This window comes from Falco punctatus (genome assembly GCF_963210335.1).
Source record: "Falco punctatus genome assembly, chromosome: 11".
In the NCBI taxonomy this organism is placed as follows: domain Eukaryota; kingdom Metazoa; phylum Chordata; class Aves; order Falconiformes; family Falconidae; genus Falco; species Falco punctatus.
The window spans coordinates 752,174-767,475 of record NC_137591.1 but is presented as its reverse complement, the minus strand read 5'-3'; the positions used below and the strand labels follow the sequence as shown (position 1 = coordinate 767,475).

At 44.5% G+C, this 15,302-nt stretch overlaps 1 protein-coding gene across 3 annotated transcripts in view; it reads right to left on the bottom strand.

The window, feature by feature from the left end:
• The window catches only part of LOC308071430 (uncharacterized protein), a 96,072-nt gene that overhangs the window by 25,984 nt on the left and 54,786 nt on the right, over window positions 1-15,302 (bottom strand). The window contains exon 5 of one of the 3 annotated variants that reach the window (XR_013931200.1): window positions 12,754-12,846. The exons of the other annotated variants lie outside the window; for them this stretch is intronic. The gene's annotated coding sequence lies outside the window, so the exon portion shown is untranslated. The remainder of the gene's footprint in view (window positions 1-12,753; window positions 12,847-15,302) is intronic. 3 annotated transcript variants of the gene reach the window in all.

Here is a 15,302-nt window from a genome sequence, read left to right as displayed (position 1 = left end):
GCAAAAAAAACCCTCTCTTCATGCTCTCTGACTATGATAGCACTGTAGGGCTTTCTGCACACCCCAGAGAACAGATGTGGAATACAACTGGTCCATCCCTGGGGAAAAGAATTGTATTAAAAACATGCAGACCGATTCTCTGTTTTGCAAGTGAAAAATAAATCAAATAGGAGTAAATTTTTGACTGGTTCTTTTGTCACCAACAGAAACAACCACCCCAGAATCCGGATAAGGGGAAGGCAAAGCCACTGGTGTGTAGGTGTAGCACTGCACATTGCAACAGCAACAACACGAGTTTCCATTATGGTGTGAGCGGTACAGCATATTGCACTACTGGCTGCTGGGGCTCAGCAGAGAATTGCTCTCATCCCTTTCTATCAGCAGAGCCAGGAAAGTCATCGATTCAGAGGAAAGGGGTCCATCTCAGACCCCACGTGGGATGCGGCCAGGCCCTTGGTCCGCCAAGCCTAAGGAACAACCAGGACCTGTGTCAACCAACTGGTTACAGCGGAGCTGAAAGAATACATGAAATAATCCAAACCAAATCAATGTTTGTATTGGAGATGTTTAACGTTTGATATACTTGAAGCAGAAATGGCTTAAACAGACTTGCAAATCCAGCCTGGTGTTACACTAATTACTCTAAACGAATTCACCAAACTGTGCAAACTGCTGAGTCTGTACTATAAAAACCTTTCGTAAATACCAGGCATTGGGATCCAAAACGCTTCAGCGCATCCTTGGAAGACAGGACTATCATGGCAACTCACAACTCAGTGGCAGTTTGTAATTAAAGAAACATTAGCCAATTAAAATTACTGCAGGTATAACCACTGAGGGTCTGAAACCATACCATTGCCAATACTGGAAGTAGTCCTGGATTAATCTAGCCACATACTTCTTTTAATAGTATTTTTCTTTCCGCAAACGCTTAAAAAAACCCAACAAATTTTAATACTTTAAAAAAAAGGGCCTGTGCACCACACCTCTCTGTGCATTTCCCTGTAGCGATGCCCTGTGATGTCGCACATGAAGTTTGCTCCTGCAAAAGTCTGCGGGAACACAATAGGATTTTACAGAACATTCAAAAGCATAGTTTTATCAATGCGGAAACACACAAAGATGGCCTAACCTCTAAGCAAATATACATTTCTGATTAAAAGAAAAAGGCCTAAAAAAAAGCTAAACTTAGCCACCACAGATAAGAACTACTGCCATATGCTGCTACATAGCTTCACTCTCATTCAGAATCACAGGGATCAACAAAACATTGTCAGGAATTATGTCAGTTAGCGTGGATGATAATGCAGAGATTAGATTAATTAAACTGATAAATCCCAAGCATGGATCAAAAGCATCCAATATGGAGAAAGCAAGCCGAGTGACAGGTGAGAAGTAGCACCAAGATTTGCAAAGGTCCCGCCAGTCCAGCACGGCTGGCAAGCCTGGACTGGTAAAATGAAGAAATAAAGAGAAGGAACCAGAGGTGGGTCTGGGTAAGGACAGTGGCGGGTCCTCCTCGGCCGCGGGGCTGGGCTGCACCACGGCTGGGGTCCGCACTGCCCTCCTGGGCCACCACAAGGACCAGCCACCCGCAGCCTCCGCTGTGGCCCATGGCAGGGTGAAGGGGTCAGCAGTGCAGGAGACCCCCACCCTTGATCGTGCCCAGCCCAGGGAGGAGCTGCCCGAGCCCTGTGCCCTCCTCCTTCACCCCCAGTATGGTGCTTTCCATCTGCCATTTTCAGGAAAATGGTGCAACCATCACTAAGAGTGAATTAAAGAAATGACATCAGGAATACTCCGAGGAAATAGAAAAAAAGAGAAACATGCCAAGATGGTTTTTTTACATGGATACTTTTCCCTTTGCAAATTTGCTACTTAACAGAAGATAGCAATGCAAAAGAGCTGCCAGGAAGAAAGAGGTGAGTAATTCCAACCACAGATTTCAGAAGAAAAGCCTTTACAGTATACTTTAAAATATGCTTTATGCAAATATAGTTTAAAAATTAGAGGAAGAATATGTATTGTAATTCTTTTTACGTAGCATTGTCCTTGCTGCTCAAAAGGAAGTGACATTTAGCACATTAATGAGAATCACAAGTGACACTACTTTGGAAAATTAGCAAACCAGTAAAAAAGATAAATAATAGTATCATCAGAGGAAATAAAGATGTAGGCAGAAACAACCAGAAAATCTCGTGAATAAACCTGTGGAACTCACTGCCAATGGATATTGCTGAGAGTGAACATTTTATAGAATTCAGCTATGTATATAGGTGCTCAGACAAAAAACTTATTTCAGCCAGGTATTATGGAAGAGGATATAAGACCTTCTATATTAGCATAGAAATATACTCTGGATTTTTCCTATGGACAAAGGTTCCCATAATGATCCATTTTTGTGGTTTTTCCTGTGCCTTCTGAAGCATCTGACAGTGGTAAATTACAGAAGAAAGGATAACAAAGCGGATGGATTGTCAGTCTGATCTCATATGTCAGTCCCTAGATTTCTGAGTAATAAGGTGAGACTTAACTGGGAAAAAAATGAAAACTATTAAGCAAGGCAGAAAAGCACGTATTGAATACGAAACAGAAACTTAGAAAGGTAGTAAAAGCTAGAGACCTTGGGGCTGGATTGGACAGTAAATTAGAAATGAAAACGCAATAGAATTTGGCAGCAAAAAAGGTCAATGCAATTTGGAACTGTATGTGCCAAGACTTTCAGTCACAGAGCAGGGAGGATGCAGCCTATTACCGGTTTTCTAGACTTAAGCAGCTTGAATAAGTTTCAAATAAATATCCAAACATTTGGATGCTTAACAAAATCAAGCCTCAAAACCCTTTTGGATTTTCACTTTGATTTCTAACATCTTTATGTTTGGCCTCTTTTCTGAGAATTCAATCTGTTGTAAAAATGAATCTTTCAAGATAAGCACCTGCAGTTGCCAAGAGACTATTGTGTTAAGCCTGAGGATGATTTAGCATCCTCGCAAACTGGGATTTTGGTATTAGAAAAAATTGCTTCGCTCTTAGTAGCAGATACATTTCAGATGCCTGAGAACATGGTCGTTGCTTCTCAGAACTTCTGGTTTAGTTATTCCCCCCCGCAAACCACAGCTATTTTACTTAAACAACACTTTATTCTTGAGGCCCATTACCCTGGCCACTGGATAACACACACCAATATATAAGAAAAGTCCCTAAATGAGACACAAAATAGTCCTTTCATTTCCAAACGCCCTGCAGCGACCTTTCCATCGCCAGAGCTCCATTTACTGCCATTTACTGATCTGTAATGCAACGAAAAGCCCAACTGAAGAACAAAATTTCCTGCACAGTTCCTCTGAAACTGAAGGATATGACAGAGTGGGGACTAAGCTCCAGAGCTGTCAGCTGCCCCTAAAAATAAACCTTACCAATATTTACTGCCCTAAGTATTTAAATACTATGATGCAGTGAATAGCAAGAATTATTTTGTCTTTGAACGTGTTGCTGCTGAACTCTTTTTATAACCAAAAATTACATCTCTTGGCTGTTTATTATTGTTTGATTTAACTAAATCCTCCACGTCAAGGAAGTTAAAATCACTTCAGCCTCGACATTCGCTAGTGATTTTCTTTGAAGAAGGTAGAAATTTATTTGGCTTGACCTAATGATTGAACTAAGCAGGTTTTCTTCAAGCCATCTGCCAAGCTAGACATATTCACTTTGCGTGCTCTAAAGTTGCATTAGAAATGTTCCTCATAAGCACAAACAGCTCAGGAAGCTTTTAAATGACTGCATTGTTGAGATAAATCCAGTGCTAAAAATTGGGTGTTTTTTTGAGAGCCTCTTTGAACCGGGAGGGAGGGGCTTCCCGTTATTTCCCTTGCAGGCTACAGAAACACATTTTTCCAGGCATTTCACTGAAAGGCTAAGCAGCAAATGCGGTCATTTAGAAAATGTAATCATCTGTAAACAGTGTATTTCCTAACAGGATGGAGAAAACATTAACAGTCAAATTTATTGAAGGCACCATTCATAAAACTTCCAGTTATGACAGGGCAGTAAATACAATACGCACTTTGAAACAGGGAGGGCTGAGAAAGGCCGGACAGGTCAGCAGAGCAAAGGCGTGCAATGGCAGGGCGCCTGTGCTCCCCGCCACGTCGGCAGCAGAAGCCGGCGATGCTCACGGCCAGCATCACCCAGTGTGGGGGCCAGCCCAGCCTTCCAGCCCTTCCGCACTTCCTGCTCTCACCACGCTCTGCTGGCTCAGGCCTGGGTCCGAGGTGAGGTCCCTGTACCCCCCGCGTCACCCAGGACCAGTGTCACCACTGCTGCCACCGCTCTCACCACTGCTCCAAAACGAAGCAGCACTGCACCAGGCAAACTGGCGCGGCAGAGCTGAAGGCAGGGATGGGGTTGCCAGGAGGGGGTTGAGCAGGGTGGGGAGCTGGAACTGCCCTAAGAATAGGTGGGATGGGCACAAGGCTTATGCGTGGCAAGCCCAAGCAAGCTGCAGGAATGCTGCGGGGCTTTCCCCAGTGACCCAGCAGGCTCTGGCCCCGTGAGCCACAGCACCAGTTCCTGCTGTCTCTCCTCCACTTTGTAAGAAACTCGCCATTGTTTCTTGCTGGTCAAACTCTTAGTTTTCCTGTGGTTCTTTTTGACCTAAACTGCAGGTTAACAGAGACCCAAACTATGTCTGTTGGGTACAGCAAAGCACGTAGCAAGTAACCTTAAAAAATGGGAGTTTTTAGATCAAAAAGATCAAAAAACTTGCTGTTGCCAGTTATCCCCGGTCTTTTAATTCTTGGTCGTTATGCCAATAAATTATAGGTTCAAATAAATGTACTCTTCTCTGGGTTCGTGGCAGATAGCAACAAAAACCCGAGAAATGTATCCTGCTCAGTACAATAATAAACGGAAATTCGCATTTGGTATCAAACTACTGGAAAATAGAAGGATGCTGAAGGAACTCTTGCTCAGAATTGCCTGAAAGTGTTTGCTTTCACTCCACGCCAGCTGCGGGGACAGCTAATGATGATGCTAGAATGGTTTGCTGACTCTTACACAACAGTCTGAAGTACCTTAAATTGTCCCAAATGGCAACAGTTGCGCTGTGTGGTGGACAGAAAGGTCAGAAATAATGGAACTTTGCCTCGAAGCTGTTCGCAGTAACACACAGCAAACTCGAGGGCAGCTCCCCCTGCTTCTCCGGGAAAATGCAGCTTTGCTTCATTGCCTGAATCTGCACCTTTGATGACTACAGAGGTTCCTGCTCCCCGCTTCGCATGTGGGTGAGTCTGATTACTGGGAGTTGCAAAATTTACATGAGAAGCCTGTCCATTAAAAATTCCACATAATTCACAATATCAAGCACTTGGTGGAAATCAGAATGAAGAGGATGTCAGCCTAAAACCCAAAAATGAAATTTACAAAAAATATTATTGCTCGGTAGGAAGGATTGACTAGAGTGTATTACACTATTAATTTTTAAACAACTGCAGTGAAATAAAGCCAGCTGCTAGAGTGATCAGAGTGAAGCAGGCGGGAAATTAAAAGCTAAGGTTTGTACCTGAATTCAACTCAAACCCCCGAAATGTCTATTCATTATAGCATCTAAAGAAACAGGAATTTGTCAGGCCTTCAGGTGGTGTAAATTAAGAACACTTCCATTTGTTTCAGTGTAGTGATCTCTGTTTACACCAACAGAGAAAACGTAGCTTCAAGTCCTACTCCTTGAATTTAATCTTCTGGCTTTTGCTAATATATCAAAACACTTTTTTACAGAAAATTACTCCTGCTAATTTTATCAGGCTGCCTTCAGAGGCTAGGAATGCCGAGTCTGATTTTTATCTTGGCTAAGTTGGTATAAAATCGGAGGCTCAGGCTGCTTTGGTGGCAATACCCTGAACTTCTGCAGAGCAGCGGAGATAATCCTCTGACAGCTCTCCAGGGCTTCTGTTCTAGCCGAGAGCCCACATTCAAATACAGATGAAGGGCAAGTGCTGCCTGGCTTCCTTCACGCTGAAAATCCACCTTGTTCTGGTGGATCCAGCCCCGCTTGCTATTCCTGGACCCCAAAACAATAGCTTTTCTCTGCAGAACCTCACACTGGGGATCAAGCTGCAAATTGCAGAGACAAGCAAACACCCCCCCATCAGATAAACCCCCGAATGAGACCTTCTAAATCCCACACTTGTAACAGAGGGAACTTGGTTGCTTTTTTGTGTTTAAAACTCAGATCCACCAGTCATCCATTTATTCATCCCATTATTTCTCCCCTGCAAAACCCTGAGCAGTCATGTTGCCCTTTAAAAAAATTTTTAATCACACTATTTTAATGCTTGAGCAGCATTATTTGAGAATCAAATAAAACAGGAAATGAGTGGGTGAACGAAAACTGTCTGCACGTACGGGTGGTCAGCGGAGACGGCCCCCAAGGAAACACCAGCCACAAAGAGAGCGGGAAAAGCAGGCGGGCAGGGCCGGGCCGGGCAGGGGGAGCCAGCTGCAGGCAGCGGAACTGAGCACCGAATGCCGCAATGCTGCTTCTCGAGGGACTGTAGATACCTTGCTTGAATGGTGTTTCAATGCACGGCTGCAGCTCACGTTCTCTTTGCTCTACTGCAGACTACCTGTGCCTTGTGCCACTGCCTCGGCGCCGCTCCCCTACCGTGGCTGCAAAGTGCAGAGCAACAGTGCCAAACCGTCGGCGAGGGAGCGGGGCCTTGGGCTGCAGGGGCCAGCCCACAGCCCACGGGGATTAACTCCACCATAAGGAGAAATCAGGTCACTATGCGCCTCGAAACGACTTGCCCGCTATTCAGTCTGTAGAGGAACAGGGTGTTGAACATAGGCAGGACAAGGTGTAGCTGGTGACAGACTCACCTGGGACTGCTGTGCTGCTGCTTCGTTGAGCTTCAATGACCAAGTAGACAGTAAAGAGTTTGTAAGAATGTCTATCTACAGCAGGCTGGAAGACCTCCATAATGCATTAGTAGTGACACAGTCGACAATGGCATCAATAGGAGCAAAAAGAACGATAATACAAAACTGGAAAGCCAGTGAGTAGTGGGCACGCAACTGGGATTTCAGATATTACTGGAATTTATATTAGTTAGGGGAATCACAAACCTATTTAAAACATGCTTATCATACACAAACATGAAGTGCCATCTACTCCGTGGTTACACACTGGGGTTCATAGCGGTGCCACAGAGATATAATTCTGCCATACTGGAGCATGCCCATCTGCTCTGGTACGGAAATCTCATGGAAACACATGCTACGAAAATACAGCATATGGTTACCTTCACTCAAAAAACAGCGATGCTATAAAGCGAGCAGGAGCTCCATCCGTAGCCAATACAAAATATTTGGAGACAAAGCTGCTACAGCCCCAGTCTCCTTTCATTCAGTCAGAGCTTTCCAGAAAAGAAAAGCTGCAAGGTGTCTGCAGCGCGCGATGGACTGCCCACCAACACCCACGCACCGAACAAGCCACGCTGCATTTCCTAAGGACCAGCCCCGGAGCTGGTCCGAAGGCTGCAAAGACGCAGCAATCCTGACAATGCTAACATCCACCTTGGGCAGCGCGGGAAGGGCACAAGCTGAAAACTGTCTCAGACCTAGTTCTGGCTGGTCCGAGTTCATGCTCCACCTGAGATATGTGACTGGGGTTCACAGGCATCACCACCATCAGAAGTTCAAGGCATATTTACCTTTTTGTGCAAAGCATGCTGAGCCCCCTCTTGGTGCTGGGGCTCCTGCTTTCACCTGGCTCTGGGGGCCAACTGGAACTTTGGTCTGGGAGGGTGCTGCTTCTGGGGCAGCTTCACAGCATTTATTTTTACAGCAGTCCTGACAGGCCCCATTTGCGCTACCCAGTGCCGGGCAGGTCCAGCTGGCCAGGCAGCGGACATCCTGCCCCACATTGCCCCCACTGCCCCACACTGCTGTGCTGGGGAGTGGGGACAGCAACCCACAAGTGTGCTGTGAGCCACTGACATTGGTCAAGAGCAAGAGCACCCAGGAAAAACAACTTAAATTACATTCACCATCTCTATGTGAACATGGGGTAACCAGCATATACCATTCCCTGCCTCTGTTAAGCTCAGCTTCAGAGCCTTTCCTCTTTCACTGCTGGAATAAGGTTTCTTTAAGGGAGTGGCAGGAATTTTTTCACAGTTGCTTTCCATGCCAGGGTTGCTTTGCTAAATATCAACTATGCTTTGCCACAGTAGTGACTGCTCTTAGCTTGTGTTCTCTGGTACTTCCATTCTCCAGCCCCGCCCATCACATCCTCATTACATTCAAGCCGTCCTGGAGATACACTTCACATACCATTTACTTTTTGAGAGTCCTGATGCCTTTGCAAGTTAATTAAAACGGAACTTCAAAGGCTTTTTGTAATAGATTATAGTATCTTTGGTTTCATGACATCTGTTAAAATTTACAACTAAGGATGCCATTTTTGGTGAAAAACGTGTTCTTTTACACCCAGTCCATTTATTTCTGTATTTATTTAGTGACAGAGCATCTCATTTATAAGAAACATGCAAAAGCAATCATTAATCATACTTTTGTCATAAAGCAGCTTTCTCAGCAGTCAACTAAAAATCCAGAGACAAGCTGCTCGCATGTGGGTGTTCTGGGGACAGTTAACTAAACCTTGCCAACAAAGCTGATAGAGTCACCTCTTTTTTTCAAAGTCTAGCAGAGATTTGGTAGATGAAAACAAAGAACTGGCAAATTAGACACTGGAGTTTTCTGGAAAGTATTACAGCACTAAGAATGAGAAAGAAAAGTAAATCAAAAGCAGTCAGTGCGATCAGGATTTTCAGTGTATCAGAGCCATTTCAGGATAAATTAAAAAGTGTTTTTATATCACTTAAACAGCTCATAGGCTGTTTCCTAGCAGCAATTTGATGCATTCCTACTCAAGTGGGAAAGAAGTGATCTCAGCCACAGACAGCCCCGTTTGACAATGTTCCTGTGCTCAAGGCCATGCTTGTTTCAGCAGACAGGTATTGTCCAGCCCCTCCCACCTGCCGGTGCCTCTGCCCGGAGCCCCCTGTGAGCCCAGGGTACAGCACTGCCCTCTCCGGATTCCCCTGGGATGCTGCCACAGTGAAAGGTCAGCATTTTGTTAGGTCTCCCCTCATTTCTCCCTGCCACACCTAGCCCACATCAACAGACCTCCACTGACAACATCAGTCCTTGGCATGGGATAACTCATCCTGTGTTCACCTGGGGATTTGAATTTGTAACATATCTCCCAGCCCTGCCAAAGCACCACAACAGGGGAAAAGGAGAAATAAAACACGAGATGCTGGTTTTGGCAGCTACAACAGGCCATAGTCTCTTCTTCACAAGGTCCCACCACGTCTGGAGCAGCCCACTCTCACAGCAGCAGAGGACAAGGCACCAGCACCAACAGAAAATTCACTCAAGCTGAAGAGCTTCTTACAGTTGTTTGTCCTGGTTTTGCAGACAGTCTTGGCACTCTGCTATCAGAATAGCTGCAGAAAAGTTTTCATGCTTTTGTATGTAATTCCTTTTAAAGAAATATGTTCTGCCTTGTTCTATGCTGTAACCACAGTTTTTAAACACTGGCATCATCACTGACAGCACAACATGCCTGTTCATTTGATTTCTGTTTTGCCTTAATTATCATTCCTAGCCACTGAAACGGACTCTACACACGTAACAGTCTGTGCAAGTAAGTTGTGAGTAATCTGTACAGGAGTTAATTTCAGTACATCAGAATTCTAGACTCCTCTCTCTGTGGATATCAGCGTTTTAAAGAACATCACTTTCTTCTGTTGGTGAGGACCTCCCAGCGCTGTGCTGCCCCCACGGGCACCCCAGGTCCCGCAGCCAGGGCCAGGTCTGGCACAGGCACCGATGGGCACAGTGGCAGGGGCTGCCAGGGACAGCTGGGACTGACCGTGCTCCTGTGGTTCTTTGCTCTTGGTCATACCCTCTACGCTTTGGGACGATCTCTTTGCACCCTCACCCCGTTTCTCACAAGACACTGTTCCTCCTGCCGCCACTTCTGGGGAGTGCGCTGTCCTGTGTCACCTGGGCTGAGAATTAACGTGTTTTGGCATTGCTACTTAGGCTGACATGGCTGGCCACTTCGAGATACAGGCATGAAGGTCATTACGTGCAAGTGATTAATGGACTAATGTCTTTCCTGAGTTCTTCTCTACGCTTTAATGAATACACTCAGTATTCAGCATGAACCTAGAGGGTATGCAGCTCAGCTGATAAAACCCATCTTGCAAAAATCAATGAAAGATTAAAAAAAATAGTCTTAGCATGGTACATAGCAGCACTAGTCTGTAAAGTACCATCTTCTATCTGCAGGTTGCTGTTTACTAAACATTAATAAACAAGAAACAACTCTGAGTCTGCACTGTGCTGCAGCAAACTAGAAACTGTCCTTGTCATTCATTGATTTAAAGGTAAAAGATCTCAAGTAGTCCAAAATCCTCCATTATTGTGATTTTTTTATTTTCTTAAATATTACCTCTTGCCTTTTGGAGAATATAGACTTTGAAACACAAAAGCCAACTGACTTACAAGAGACTTGCAGAGAGTTGGGTGTCTGGGAAGTAGAACAAAGACTGCACGGCAGTTCCGTAAGAACATTCTTCTAAAATGTGTGGTCAACAGCAGGGACTGCTCCTAATGCCCTTAGGATTTTGAGTGGACACCCCGGGGTCGGGGGGGAGCAAATCAAACCTTAGTCGTGGGTGGCTGTCTCAGATGACCAGCCTTTACCACTAGGTATGGACTTCTTGGTAAGTGCAGAGGAACAACCCAGAGCAGGTTGAAAAGAAACATTATTCCCTGGTGGGTTTTGTGGCAAACTCTGCAGCAGGATTACCCAGTAGTAGCTGATGTGAGAGGACAACAGCAAAGTCACCTGTGAGGTTCCTGGGCTCTGGCGAGGCCCCGGTGGGGTAAGTCAGACCCGAACCAAGGCCATCCAGGGCAAGGGTGGAGGGAGAGCAGCTCCAGCTATCTTCCTGCCTGAGGTCTAACACCACCTTAATCACAGAACACAGTTCACATTGTGTGCATCTGTCATTGTCACTCCTCTTCATAAAAAGCTAAAAATATTAGCTGTGTTACAAGCAAACCTCTGAAAACCAGCAGAGATTCATGCTAGTGCTGTGAAAATGTCCTATACCTCCCATCTTAAAAGGCTGTCTTCAACCTCTCACACTTGTGATTTCTGAACTTTTGTGCTTTTTAATTATGTCACAGTGAGAAAACAGCAAAGGCCATCTTAAAAAAAAAAAAGGTTTAAAACTGAAAATAGGTTAGATCACTGCTATTCTGAAGTACAAATATAGACAGTACCAGATTGCCTAGGCTATCTACACCACCTCCATGCATCACAAAGCTCAGATGGCCTCAAACTAGCCAGATCTAGCTGAAAAACATTACAAAAGCATAATTCTACTTTAGCTATTTTTTGCTAAACTGGCTGGGATATTCACAGGCTCAAATACTTTGAGCTCATTGTAGATAAGGGACTTTTTGCATTATGACATGGCGTGATTTGATACATGACTTTCCTTGACTATCTTTCCACGCTCTGCACAACGCTGCAAAAGCAAGATATGCCGAGCAGCACAGAGCTACAGCAATTTTTTTTGGATCTCTCTAGTATACTACTGTGAAGTGAATTGTGACAACTTTTGAAGTAAAACACCCTCTTGTAGAAATAAAGCAGACCCCTAAAGAAGAAGGATGGTGGTATTACATTAGTTCAGTGTGGCACAATATTCTTTCCTAGAAAATGCCATTTAGTTGCTCTAGCATATTAGAGAAGACAGAAATCCAATAACATTCACACATTTCCATAATCTGTTGTGAAGTGCATATATCTAGTGATATCAGCATGGGTTAGAAACAAATATCTCAACATCTGGAAGCGTGTTGGAAATGAACACTGCTGAATATGAAAGAGGATCGCTGTCAAACTACAACATAGGTCTTGATTCATTGTGATCTCAAACTTGTCAATATCTTCACATAAACGAGCGAGTATCCCAACCCTATCTTTTGTGTAACTCCCACAACTAACAAAACTAACTCCCACATGACCCACTAGGTACAAAGGCCAGAGATACAACCACGATCATTGCTCACTCCATCCACCGTCAGCAACCTGCTTCAGTCTCGTGTACATTGCATTTTTCTTACCATACATAACTTAAAACATTCCGTGACCTGTTGCATGCAACCAGAGTAAGGAATTAAGAAGGCTCTGTCTTTTGAGGTCTTTGCTGCTTTGTCCCTCATCTGCAACACTCTGAACCAGTGACCTTCCCTACAGGACTGCTTATATGCTTTCTCAAAGTGCTTCTTCAACAATCAAACATACATATCATCAGAAGAATTGCAATCCCCTAATGTAACTTGCTGGGGCAAAGAACCTTTCCTAGGGTAGTGCTCTGAGAGTGCCAAAAACCACAACAGCCTCTGCAGCATCACCCAATGTAGGATATTTTGGGTTTTGGTTTGCCCCAGTATCTTCAGCCCAAAGTAAAATTTTTGGGAATTAACGGCTTTCATTCAGTCTTCTTGTAAAATTAGCTTTTATCACACCTACCAAAGATGCCTCATGCTTTCGTAAATGCGGAAATGTGTCATTATGATGAGAAGCCTTGGTGAAAAGCCAGTCATTAAATGAAGTTAGTAGATCCACAAAATGCCACGGTGCAAGGCTGGCCAGGACATTCTTACCTTGACCTTCTTCCTTCATCAAAGTGCCTCTGGGGGCAGGGGGAACCATTCATGCCACAATGTTTTGTAGAATCAAATCACCACTTCTGCAGTCTAGGGCAAAAAATATCTGAATCAAAGGGCATCTGTAGCAATAACATCTAATATGACAAGGCAAGTATGAACCAGGTCTAATAGCTAAAGACTTTTTGACTTTTTAAGATGTTCAATTGAACATTTAAAAGGTTTAGTCTCATAACAGGTCTAGAAAGCACCCTGGGGGCAGGCTTAAGTAACTACGCCATTAGGCAGTGAGCTGCAAATTGCCTATTAAGTCTGACTGAAACTGTAAAATTGCTTTTCACAATGCAAATTAATGTAAATAAGAACAATTGGTTACACATATCACAGACTATCAAATTGACGACAGATGATGCTTACCGTTTTTTCCCCCTGAATTAGCATTGCTTTAAAGTTAAATTTAGTGCGTGTTTAAGAGGTCTGGATGTTCCTATAATAAATTCTACCAATGCATTATAAACAGCATGCACATCGGGATGTATATCCTCTATTATATGAAATTTAAACCTCTTCTTAGGCGAGTCAGTGATAATTTCTTTCAAGCCTAATAGATACACCACCAAGCAAGCCATTTACTCAGCAACATATTCAGCCATACCTTAACCTCATTCAGAAAAGTGAGATTATGAATCAGTTATAAAGCCGTTAGGGTGGAAGAAGAAAAGCCGTGCATTTCAAAAGCATCAACAAAATGATCAAAGACCCCGTGTCAGTCACTAGTGGGAGCAGCTGTGTGCAGTAGCCATCATTGCCAGGAGCTTTGACTGGGCATCAATTTTAAATTGGTTTCCCAAAGATGCAACACAATGTAAACCAGAAAGGCCCCCCTCTTTGACTCATCTTAGGTTAAACGGAGTCACCGGACACAGACACAACCAACCTAACTGCTTGGGAAGAACAAGGTCTGTGTCTAGTGATGACACTTTCAGTCTTGGTAGCCTACTTCTATTCCACAAATTCATCTTTCAGGAAAGTTTCTGACAGCAAGGGGCAGAGGCGCTGCAGCAGTCAGAGCAGAGTCTTCCTATTTAGTGTGGGGGGGGTGTTCTTATCGGAGATTCTGCTTATCATTACTAATATTTGTTATCTGAAATTTTACATTCCTATCAGCTACAGAAATAACCATCAGAAGTTGATTACAGACTCTTGCATAAATCAGATATCGTGATAGCTCCCCAAGGATCACAGGCTACCTTGGTGAGGGAAGTACAGCTGTACATGAGGCACGGGTAGCCACAGCGCCTGGGGACAGCCGCCCGCAGCCCCATGAGCGCGGTGACGTGCCGTGCCGGCCGTGGGGCCACCTGCTCAGCACAGCCCCGCACCGAGGCCGATGCTGCCCAGGCGTGCGGGGCTGGCCGAGCCAGAGGACGGACAAGGGCAGCAGATGGCCACTGCAGACCACCCTGGGGTCCCGGGGCCATGCCTTACTGCCCTGGAAAATAAGGCAGAGGCACCTCATAAAGGAAAGCTGAGACTGTCCTTTAGCAACACACTTCCAGGCTTGGGTTCTCAAGAAGAAAACAGCAGATGTCATGAGACCCGTGAGGAAAATCACCAGGGCTGGAAACTCAGCCCATATCTTGCGTGGCCACGGACCAGGGTGATGAACATCTTGATGCAGCAACTGCTGTAATTTCAAGCCATCTCCATCTCTTTTCTTCACTGTTGTGCTGCTGTTTTCAGCAGCATTTTCTTCTTTCTCTGTAATTTTAATTGTGGTGTTAAAGAATGGTATTTGGAAAGAGTCTGGTACAAGATGCATAGGTCAAATAAACACCATGTTTGCTTATCTTCCAGAGCAATAAATTTTAAGGAAAAAAATAATTAGCCACAAGCTGAGACTGTTTTCTTTCAACCTTGGGGACCTTTCAGTGGCAGTCAGCTTTCTGTGCCTCCTTCTCATTAACATATTGATAGATATAGATTAATTAGACAAAAAGGACTTACACCAAATTTGAAAACACTGACCTATATTTTACTTATATGGTTGTTTTGGTGTCCTCTGGGGTTTGTTCAGGTCTTGCTGTGTTGGCTTTGCTGAATGCATTGGAATCTTTTTGTAGCACATTACTCACTGTCTGGGACATAATATTAAAAGATTTTAATCCCTGGATCAGCCAAGCCGCCCTTCTTGTCCCATAATGTTATGGCTTTAACTGGTATGTCACAGATAAAGGCTTCATTTAAATAAACTACAGCTCGCAAGCATTCAACAAGAAGATAAAATGGCATCGACTACGCTGTATTCAGCCTGCCCCCCTGCAGGGTCAGTCCCTGGAAAGGGCTGGAAGGTCGGTGGTGATGAGCAGCAGAAACCCACACAAAGGGGCATGGGGGGATCCTACTCAGCCGCCAAGCTTCCCTATGGCCTTCCAGCAGCTTCCAAACGCCAGCATGCCCATCACCAGCTTCCACCTTGCCTCCGGTACATCTTTCTCCTCTCCTACATCTTCACGGTTTGATGGTTACAGAGCTACACCTTCAGC